Here is a 10467-nt window from a genome sequence, read left to right on the forward strand (position 1 = left end):
TCTCTTCTATTTTAGACAATCTGTTATTTTGAACAGGAAATTAAATGCCAATTTGTCTGAACTTCTCATTTGATATGAAAATGTACCTGCTTACAATGTTTTACACAGGTGTTAGCATGGCGATGACTACCAAATATGTAGCAGGTGTCTTTTTAAAATACCTATTTACATGACAGAAATCAACAAGGTTTCCATAAGACATTTGATAAGTCAATTTAGTTATTTTGGTCAATCAGTGACTTTCAATCAGTCTTATCTTTAATGATCATAACGACTCAACCGTTCCCTATAGACAATTCCATAAGCCTTGCTGTGGATTGTGACTGCTCCCTCCAACACCCAATCCTCCCATTGTCTGACCAACACCATGTCAATATGATAAGAGCTGCTACAGGTTATTATGAACACCACTGGACGGCTCCCTGATTATTTCACCATCATTATCTTGTTGCTACTCTTTAGACAAAAGATGTTGATTTAGTAGGACACTTACCGGGCAGAAGCCTATTCATGTCTCAGCCTACGTGTGTTGTGGTATTTCAATCACAATAGCAGCTGACAATCTTCTGATCGAAGGGTCTTCCTTTTGGTATTATCCAAGTTCAAGATGCTGCTGGCTGCTGTTTCATTAGAGTGGTCAAAGTCACCCGGCCTGGAGGAGAGGAGGTATTGTCTCGCTCACTTCCAGGTTCCCATGATGAACTGTTGATAACCTTGGTCACAGAGGTGGGCAGAATGGAACCAGACAAGGATATGGGCCATCTAAGGATCTATGAGTTTCAATACATTTTCATACAATAATTTAACTTTGGAATACACCATTTTATTCATTGATATTCTGTGAGTGAGAGCCACTTCCTCCAGAACCACACTTACGAACCAGACATTGAGATAAGGTGAGCTGCAGCAGCTAAAAAGCTCCAGGCACCAAAAGGTCTGCTGTCACCTAAATCACACACCTCCAAACTTACACTGAGTGGACAAAACATGATGAACACCTTCCTAATATTGAGTTGCTCCCCCTTTAACCCTCAGACCAGCCTCAATTTGTCGGGGCATGGACTCTACAAGGTATCAAAAGCGTTCCACAGGGTTGTCAAGTTGGCTGGATGCCCTTTGGGTGGTGAACCATTCTTCAAACATACAGGAAGCTGTTGAATGGGAAAAAAACAGCAGTGTTGCAGTTCTTGACATACTCAAACCGGTGCACCTGGCACCTTCTACCATACCCTGTTCAAATGTATTTTTCTTGCCCATTCACCCTCTGAATGGCACACGTACACAATCCTTGTATCAAGGCTTAAAAATCCTTGTTCAACCTGTCTCCTCCCCTTCATCTACACTGATTGAAGTGGATTTAACAAGTAACATCAATAAGGGATCATAGCTTTCACCTGGATTCACCCGGTCAGTCTGTCATGGAAAGAGCAGGTGTTCCTAATGTTTTGTAGAATCAGTGTATTTACGAATGACAGGGCTGCATATGTGTGTGTTTTTAGAGCAGGGTTGAATCAACTTGGATGTTGAACTTGATGTAGACCCAACGTGAGTTAGTAATAATAAAGGGAAAGTGTTTTTTTTTCAGAGAGTTGTTAGGAGATATGAGGGCCCCAGCCCTCAAAGGCTCAGAGCGCCTCGTTTCAATTTGCGCTCAGAGTGACCAATAACATCCCAATCAAGTTATTATTGCTCCATTATTGTCTGGCAGGTGGCCTGCTGCAGTCAAGACAGTACAGAGCAGAGAGGCAGGGACGTGGGATAGAATGGTTCACCTGCAGCTGTCTTAGCGGTTAGCGCCCTGCCACCCTACACCAGATGAGCATATCATCACTCTGCTCCCATTCCAACCTTCCAAGCGTCTCTCTCTCCCACTTTCTCTTTCTCAGGGCAGTCTGCGCCTCTCACTCTCATCACTCTCTCCTACCCTCCCTGCGGACATGGCCACGGTCCTTACCAGATGCACTCCCCCCTCAGAGCCAACCCTTCACCAGAGATTGAGCGGTAGGCTCAACATTGAATCACACCCATCTTTTAATTAAATGTAATGAGCAGCTTTGCGACAGTTTTAGTGGATAGGTGTGCAAGGCATGTAATTTGAATTCCCTGAGCTGTTGTGTTTGGTCGCTATTCTAATCCACCCTCAGTCTGTGATGAGATTAGAAATTAGAAATTTCCAGATTAGAAATACTCATGGATGAGTTATGATAATACAGGGATAGTATGGGATTCACATGTCAGAGAAATGGCTATGGTAAGAGTAAATTGGTGGCATTGAAATGTCTCTCTGAAAGTCATACTGCAGATGTGTGAAAATGTATGTATCATAACGTATACGTTTGATACGTTTATCACGCAAGTTGGCGTTGGTTGGGGTAGCTCCAGAGGTGTGCAGCTGCCAGTCTTGTCCCTCAGGACTGCCCCAGCACCTACAGTTTGTTGGTTCCTGTGGACCATCATGCAGGGGAAGTATATTGGTAAACCCAATATGTGTGAGTGAGCAGGCCAGCCTGCTGGGCGTCTGTGGTGCACATGGCTGTCCGCTGAGTGGTCTCTGCTCCCTGGTCTCTCCTCATTAGCCTCGCACAGCACAGCCCTTCCCTTCTCACCCCTTCTCCCTTTTCTTCTCTCCTTTTACCTTCCACTCACAGAGCACACATTGGGGAAGAGCAACCTTTGTTTTCTGTATCCTACACACACAACACACCCGCTCCACCCCTCCTTTTCTCTCCTCTTGACCGACTAAATCTCTTTTCCGGCTTGATACTCTCTGAAAACCATATGGTGTGTGACATCATGAGGGCAGGAAGCAGAGAGAGCGAGAGGGAAGGGGAGAGCGGAGCAGAGCAGGGGAGAGATTGGCTTGCCAGGTCTCTGCTCAGTGATGTCAGCAGACAGGCATTCTGGGAGGCCCATTGGGGGGTGAGGGGGAGCAGGTTGGAAATGTTTTTTTTTTCTTCACATTTCACTCCCACCTGGATAATCAGGGAAGAGAGGGCAGAGGGGCATGGACTGGAGGAGGGGAGAAGAGAGGGCAGATGGGCATGGACTGGAGGAGGAGGGGAGAAGGGAAGGCGGGGGGTCTCATGGACTGGAGGAGGAGGGGAGAAGGGAAGGCGGGGGGTCTCATGGACTGGAGGAGGAGGGGAGAAGGGAAGGCGGGGGGTCTCATGGACTGGAGGAGGAGGGGAGAAGGGAAGGCGGGGGGTCTCATGGACTGGAGGAGGAGGGGAGAAGGGAAGGCGGGGGGTCTCATGGACTGGAGGGGAGAAAGGAAGGTGGGGGGTCTCATGATCTGGAGGAGGAGGGGAGAAGGGAAGGCGGGGGGTCTCATGGACTGGAGGAGGAGGGGAGAAGGGAAGGCGGGGGGTCTCATGGACTGGAGGGGAGAAGGGAAGGTGGGGGGTCTCATGATCTGGAGGAGGAGGGGAGAAGGGAAGGCGGGGGGTCTCATGGACTGGAGGGGAGAAGGGAAGGTGGGGGGTCTCATGATCTGGAGGAGGAGGGGAGAAGGGAAGGCGGGGGGTCTCATGGACTGGAGGAGGAGGGGAGAAGGGAAGGCGGGGGGTCTCATGGACTGGAGGAGGAGGGGAGAAGGGAAGGCGGGGGGTCTCATGGACTGGAGGAGGAGGGGAGAAGGGAAGGCGGGGGGTCTCATGGACTGGAGGAGGAGGGGAGAAGGGAAGGCGGGGGGTCTCATGGACTGGAGGGGAGAAAGGAAGGTGGGGGGTCTCATGATCTGGAGGAGGAGGGGAGAAGGGAAGGCGGGGGGTCTCATGGACTGGAGGAGGAGGGGAGAAGGGAAGGCGGGGGGTCTCATGGACTGGAGGGGAGAAGGGAAGGTGGGGGGTCTCATGATCTGGAGGAGGAGGGGAGAAGGGAAGGCGGGGGGTCTCATGGACTGGAGGGGAGAAGGGAAGGTGGGGGGTCTCATGATCTGGAGGAGGAGGGGAGAAGGGAAGGCGGGGGGTCTCATGGACTGGAGGAGGAGGGGAGAAGGGAAGGCGGGGGGTCTCATGGACTGGAGGAGGAGGGGAGAAGAGAAGGCGGGGGGTCTCATGGACTGGAGGAGGAGGGGAGAAGGGAAGGCGGGGGGTCTCATGGACTGGAGGAGGAGGGGAGAAGAGAAGGCGGGGGGTCTCATGGACTGGAGGAGGAGGGGAGAAAGGAAGGCGGGGGGTCTCATGGACTGGAGGAGGAGGGGAGAAGAGAAGGCGGGGGGTCTCATGGGCTGGAGGAGGAGGGGAGAAGGAAAGGCGGGGGGTCTCATGGTCTGGAGGAGGAGGGGAGAAGAGAAGGCGGGGGGTCTCATGGACTGGAGGAGGAGGGGAGAAGGGAAGGCGGGGGGTCTCATGGACTGGAGGAGGAGGGGAGAAGAGAAGGCGGGGGGTCTCATGGACTGGAGGAGGAGGGGAGAAGGGAAGGCGGGGGGTCTCATGGACTGGAGGAGGAGGGGAGAAGGGAAGGTGGGGGGTCTCATGGACTGGAGGAGGAGGGGAGAAGGGAAGGCGGGGGGTCTCATGGACTTTGTATGAACTGCTTTCCTTCAGGGAACTGTCCCTGTATAATGATGTCTGTACATACCTGTCGTACACACTTGCGTCTTGTCCCTGATTTGCACTCTCCTGCACACACATGAATATTCTCAAAGTGTAAGCAAAAGATATTTCAAATTTTATGTTGGTCTTGGGCAGAAGAGTCATTCTGGAGATAAGACAGTCCCGTCACTTTTCCACCTGAAGAATTTCAGTCATTTCTACCTCTCTGTGTGCCTAAAACCTCCCTAGATCATCTCTCATCCTCTGTGTCTCTCACTGGCAGTCACTATCTGTGCACCATGCTTTTTGTCTGTCAGCCTCCCTCCCTTTCGCTCGCTGGGTGAACTCTTCAGCTTTGTTGGGAGGTCCTGGTCTCCATACCATCACCCCCATTCCATCCAGCTCTCTATCAGCATACACACACACACACACACACATAAACACACACATTCAGCCACATGTGAGCATGTACACACACACACACACACACACACACGCGCTGAACTACCCCTCACTCCCTGATTAATGGCAGAGCTGGGGAGTGTGCCAGGCCAGTTCCTTACAAAGTGAAGGGAAAGAGGAGAGAGAGATGTGGTTTTGGAGCCTGTCTCTGCGCCCCCTTGCTGCCCCCTCTCTCCATCTCCTTGCTGGCTCCTCCAGGGACACACGCCTTGGCCAGGAACCAGGGCGTCGGGACCAGGCTAAGGGGGAGAGAAAGGAGAACAAGAGCAAGGGATATCATAGAGGAAAGAACGTGGGGTGATAGAGAAGTTTGGGTATATTCAATCAGGGGAAATACAGGGTTTGTGATCAGAAGGCTGAATTGGGAGAGTGGTAGTGTGAGGTAGGTGTGTCTGGTGTGCAGTGGTGGATTTAGGTATAGGCGAGATGGGCAGCCGCCCAGGGCGGCACGGGGCGCCTGTACCAAAACATTAGGAATGGTGACATTTGCGCGATCGGTTTTCTATCGCTCTTTTGCACGTCACGTCAATGATATCATGTCACCATGTGGGACTGTGGGTCAATTAACCTTGTCGGAGTGGGCGCCCTGATTCTAGTTTGTGAACTAGGCAGGCCTCCCACTCAGAAGTACGATATAGGGAGGGGGGTGTGGGGGGTAGGTTGACCTCAGGTCTCCCTGCTGGATGCCCGAGGTAGGGGGGAGCAGGGGAATCTATCAAATAGCGCACCTCTAACTTTGTATAGTACTAATGCAATTAGTAAAATCAGTAACACTACGAAATGCTACCGAATAAACCATTATTCATTCATAATACTGTGAGTATATAGTTTCACAGACATATTGTTGCATTTTTTTCTGGTTTGTGTGAAATCGTTAAGAATAATATAAAACCAGTCTGCACACCACCAAGGTGAATTGGTTTAGTCTTGACTCTTGGTCAACAGTGTTGAGGGATGGGTAATGTATTGATGCTCGAATGCCAAATCAACACAAATTTGTTTCTATTTGTCTTTGTTACTTCTTTTTGATATTTTTGTATATATTTGTTAATAGTCTTAAATGTTATGATTATAACAGTTGTTCCAAATGTCAGAATAAAAATTTGTTCAGAAAGGTTTTTAAATGTTTATTTATTTTTGGGCGGGGGCGCACTGAAGGGGGGGGTTCGCCCAGGGAGCCATACAAGCTAGAACCGCCACTGCCGGTGTGATCCTATATGAGCCCTAGTCTGATATGTTCAAAATGTTGAGGATGGATTGATAATAAGAAAATAGATAGTGTAAGAATGGGTCAGACTACATGTGTTTGGCCTACTTTCTAGCATCGCTGTAACGAACCTGCCATGAGTTCAATACAGAGCAATGGTGTGGCTGAACATTCCCATACACGCAGTCTGCTATCTGCCCGGTACAGTTGAAACCAGTATTCATAGAGCACACTTCTCCAGTGTGCCACCAGTGGCCATCGAAGGTGAGCATTTTCCCACTGAAGTCGGTTACGACGTCAAACTGCAGTACGGTCAAGACCCTAGTGAGGACGAGGAGCACGCAGATGAGCTTCCCTGAGATGGTTTCTGACAGTTTGTGCAGAGATTCTTTGGTTGTGCAAACCCACAGTTTAATCAGCTGTCCGTGTGGCTGGTCTCAGACGATCCCGCAGGTGAAGAAGCCGGATGTGGAGGTCCTGGGCTGGCGTGGTTACACGTGGTTTGCGGTTGTGAGGTCGGTTGGACGTACTGCCAAATTCTCTAAAACGACGGCTTATGGTAGAGAAATGAACATAATTTTATCTGGCAACAGCTCGGGTGGACATTCCTACAGTCAGCATGCCAATTGCATGCTTCCTCAACTTGGGACATCTGTGACAATGTGTTGTATGACAAAAATGCTGTGGCCTTTATTGTCCCCAGCCCAAGGTGCATCTGTGTAATGATCATGCGGTTTAATCAGCTTCTTGATAATCCATTCACCTGACAGGTGTGGCATATCTTGGCAAAGGAGAAATGCTCACTAACAGGGACGTAAACAAATTTGTGCACAACATTTGAGAGAAATAAGCTTTGTGCGTCAGGAACATTTCTGGGATATTTTCTTATTTCAGCTCAAACATGGGACCAACACTTTGCAATATTGCGTTTTTATATTTTTGTTCAGTGTAATTGTTTTATCAGGTGAATGATAATGGCAATTAGAAGTGATCAACATTTAAAAAATCAATAGATTTGGTAGACAGTTAAATTATTTTGACCTCCCCAGAGTTCACTCTAACAGTCTATTTGCTGGAAAGGTATCTTGGCGGCGTAGAGAACATTTTGCTGTTGCAAAACACATTTTTGCCAATTCTACAGTTTGGCATGGAGCTGAGAAACAATTCAGCAGTTTTAAAGCTAATTTCCTGCAAATTCTCTGCATTTTGCCATGGCTAAGGCTGTTCCTCTGCTCAAACATAACACAATCAATGGGCATGTGCACTGAATGCCTTTTTTTTTTTTTATTCTCCCTGATGGTATTAGTAAAAAAAAACATTTATTTTCTGGTTTGGGTCCTTTAAGTTGACACAAACTGTTTTTCAGTGTCAACTAAATTACCACTTCAACAGCCTAAGAATTGTCTATACAGAAAAGCCCCTGTAATTAGTTCCAATGGCTGTCATTTCCTCCATATTAAAGGGATAGTTCAAGATTTTGGCAAGTAAGCCATTTATCTACTACCCCAGAGTCAGATGAACAAGAACAGCTAGCATGCTAACTTTTCCTGGAGACTTTGTCATTGTGTTACCGCTAGTTAGCGTTGGCTCATGAAACTACCTCTAACTTCCTTCATATTGGACACAGAGACCTAATGGTATCCACAATGGTATGTATTCTGTTGCAGCTAGTGATATTCATTAAATAATAATTGTTCACATAAAAAAAAATCCACCCCCAAAATACACTGCTCAAAAAAATAAAGGGAACACTTAAACAACACAATGTAACTCCAAGTCAATCACACCTCTGTGAAATCAAACTGTCCACTTAGGAAGGAACACTGATTGACAATAAATTTCACATGCTGTTGTGCAAATGGAATAGACAAAAGGTGGAAATTATAGGCAATTAGTAAGACACCCCCAAAAAAGGAATGGTTCTGCAGGTGGTGACCACACACCACTTCTCAGTTCCTATGCTTCCTGGCTGATGTTTTGGTCACTTTTGAATGCTGGCGGTGCTTTCACTCTAGTGGTAGCATGAGACGGAGTCTACAACCCACACAAGTGGCTCAGGTAGTGCAGCTCATCCAGGATGGCACATCAATGCGAGCTGTGGCAAAAAGGTTTGCTGTGTCTGTCAGCGTAGTGTCCAGAGCATGGAGGCGCTACCAGGAGACAGGCCAGTACATCAGGAGACGTGGAGGAGGCCGTAGGAGGGCAACAACCCAGCAGCAGGACCGCTACCTCCGCCTTTGTGCAAGGAGGTACACTGCCAGAGCCCTGCAAAATGACCTCCAGCAGGCCACAAATGTGCATGTGTCTGCTCAAACGGTCAGAAACAGACTCCATGAGGGTGGTATGAGGGCCCGACGTCCACAGGTGGGGGTTGTGCTTACAGCCCAACACCGTGCAGGACGTTTGGCATTTGCCAGAGAACACCAAGATTGGCAAATTCGCCACTGGCGCCCTGTGCTCTTCACAGATGAAAGCAGGTTCACAATGAGCACATGTGACAGACGTGACAGAGTCTGGAGACGCCGTGGAGAACGTTCTGCTGCCTGCAACATCCTCCAGCATGACTGGTTTGGCGGTGGGTCAGTCATGGTGTGGGGTGGCATTTCTTTGTGGGGCCGCACAGCCCTCCATGTGCTCGCCAGAGGTAGCCTGACTGCCATTAGGTACCGAGATGAGATCCTCAGACCCCTTGTGAGACCATATGCTGACACATGCACATTTGTGGCCTGCTGGAGGTCATTTTGCAGGGCTCTGGCAGTGCACCTCCTTGCACAAAGGCGGAGGTAGCGGTCCTGCTGCTGGGTTGTTGCCCTCCTACGGCCTCCTCCACGTCTCCTGATGTACTGGCCTGTCTCCTGGTAGCGCCTCCATGCTCTGGACACTACGCTGACAGACACAACAAACCTTTTTGCCACAGCTCGCATTGATGTGCCATCCTGGATGAACTGCACTACCTGAGCCACTTGTGTGGGTTGTAGACTCCGTCTCATGCTACCACTAGAGTGAAAGCACCGCCAGCATTCAAAAGTGACCAAAACATCAGCCAGGAAGCATAGGAACTGAGAAGTGGTGTGTGGTCACCACCTGCAGAACCATTCCTTTTTTGGGGGTGTCTTACTAATTGCCTATAATTTCCACCTTTTGTCTATTCCATTTGCACAACAGCATGTGAAATGTATTGTCAATCAGTGTTGCTTCCTAAGTGGAAAGTTTTGATTTCACAGAAGTGTGATTGACTTGGAGTTACATTGTGTTGTTTAAGTGTTCCCTTTATTTTTTTGAGCAGTGTATTTTTCACCAAAACAAACAATGGCAGACTCCCTGCAGTACCTCAGGCCAGTTTTAAAACCCCTGGTCTAAGAAGTGTTTTTTTTCTCAACCTAAGAATGCATAGTGTTTGACTGTGATTTGCTCACCATCACAGCCTTGGAGTCCCAGGCTGGTGTGTGAGACCCAGGCAGTCTTCCTTCCCTCCATCTCTGTGTTTTATGGGCTGTGTGGTGCAGTGACCTCCCTCTCACCCCGGTGCCACCCAGCCGGTGCGGGATTCAGGCGCGCTCGGCCCTTGCCAAAACCCCACATCTGCTATCCATAAACGCCAGCCACTCTTTCCTTCTCCCTCGCCCACACTGCCTAACTCAACGTCTCTCTCTCACACTCCAGCATTTCTTCCTCTACAGCTCTTATTCTCATTTCCCAACTCTATAGAAACCATTTGCATTCTCTCCATCTCTAGTTTTATTCAGTTTGAACACGTCGTTGGTCCCTTAACTGCATTCGGGGGCGGCAGGTAGCCTAGTGGTTAGAGCGTTGGGCCAGTAACCGAAAGGTTGCTGGATTGAATCCCCGAGCTGACAAGGTAAAAATCTGTCATTCTGCCCCTGAACAAGGCAGTTAACCCACTGTTCCCCGGTAGGCTGTCATTGTAAATAATAATTTGTTTTTAACTGACTAGCCTAGTTAAATATAAAATTATCGGTTTAAAATGGATAGTGTCGGAGGGAAATTGTGTATGCGGTCTATAGACAGTCCGACATGTTACTGTAAAAACATTCTCCATGGCGCGTGGGGATATTGCCCGGCAGAGTTCCATTTTTCGGCTAAATCCTTCGCAAGGAGATTCCTGCAAAAATATTATTTGAAGATGAGTGCAGTGGTGCAGTGACCTCCACGATCATGAACAGCTAGCTAGAACAGGCACACCACACCAGCTTTAAACAAGATGTGTTCAACACATCACCGTTCAGTGCCCTAACTTTCATC

This window comes from Salvelinus namaycush, chromosome 34 (assembly GCF_016432855.1).
Source record: "Salvelinus namaycush isolate Seneca chromosome 34, SaNama_1.0, whole genome shotgun sequence".
In the NCBI taxonomy this organism is placed as follows: Eukaryota; Metazoa; Chordata; class Actinopteri; order Salmoniformes; family Salmonidae; genus Salvelinus; species Salvelinus namaycush.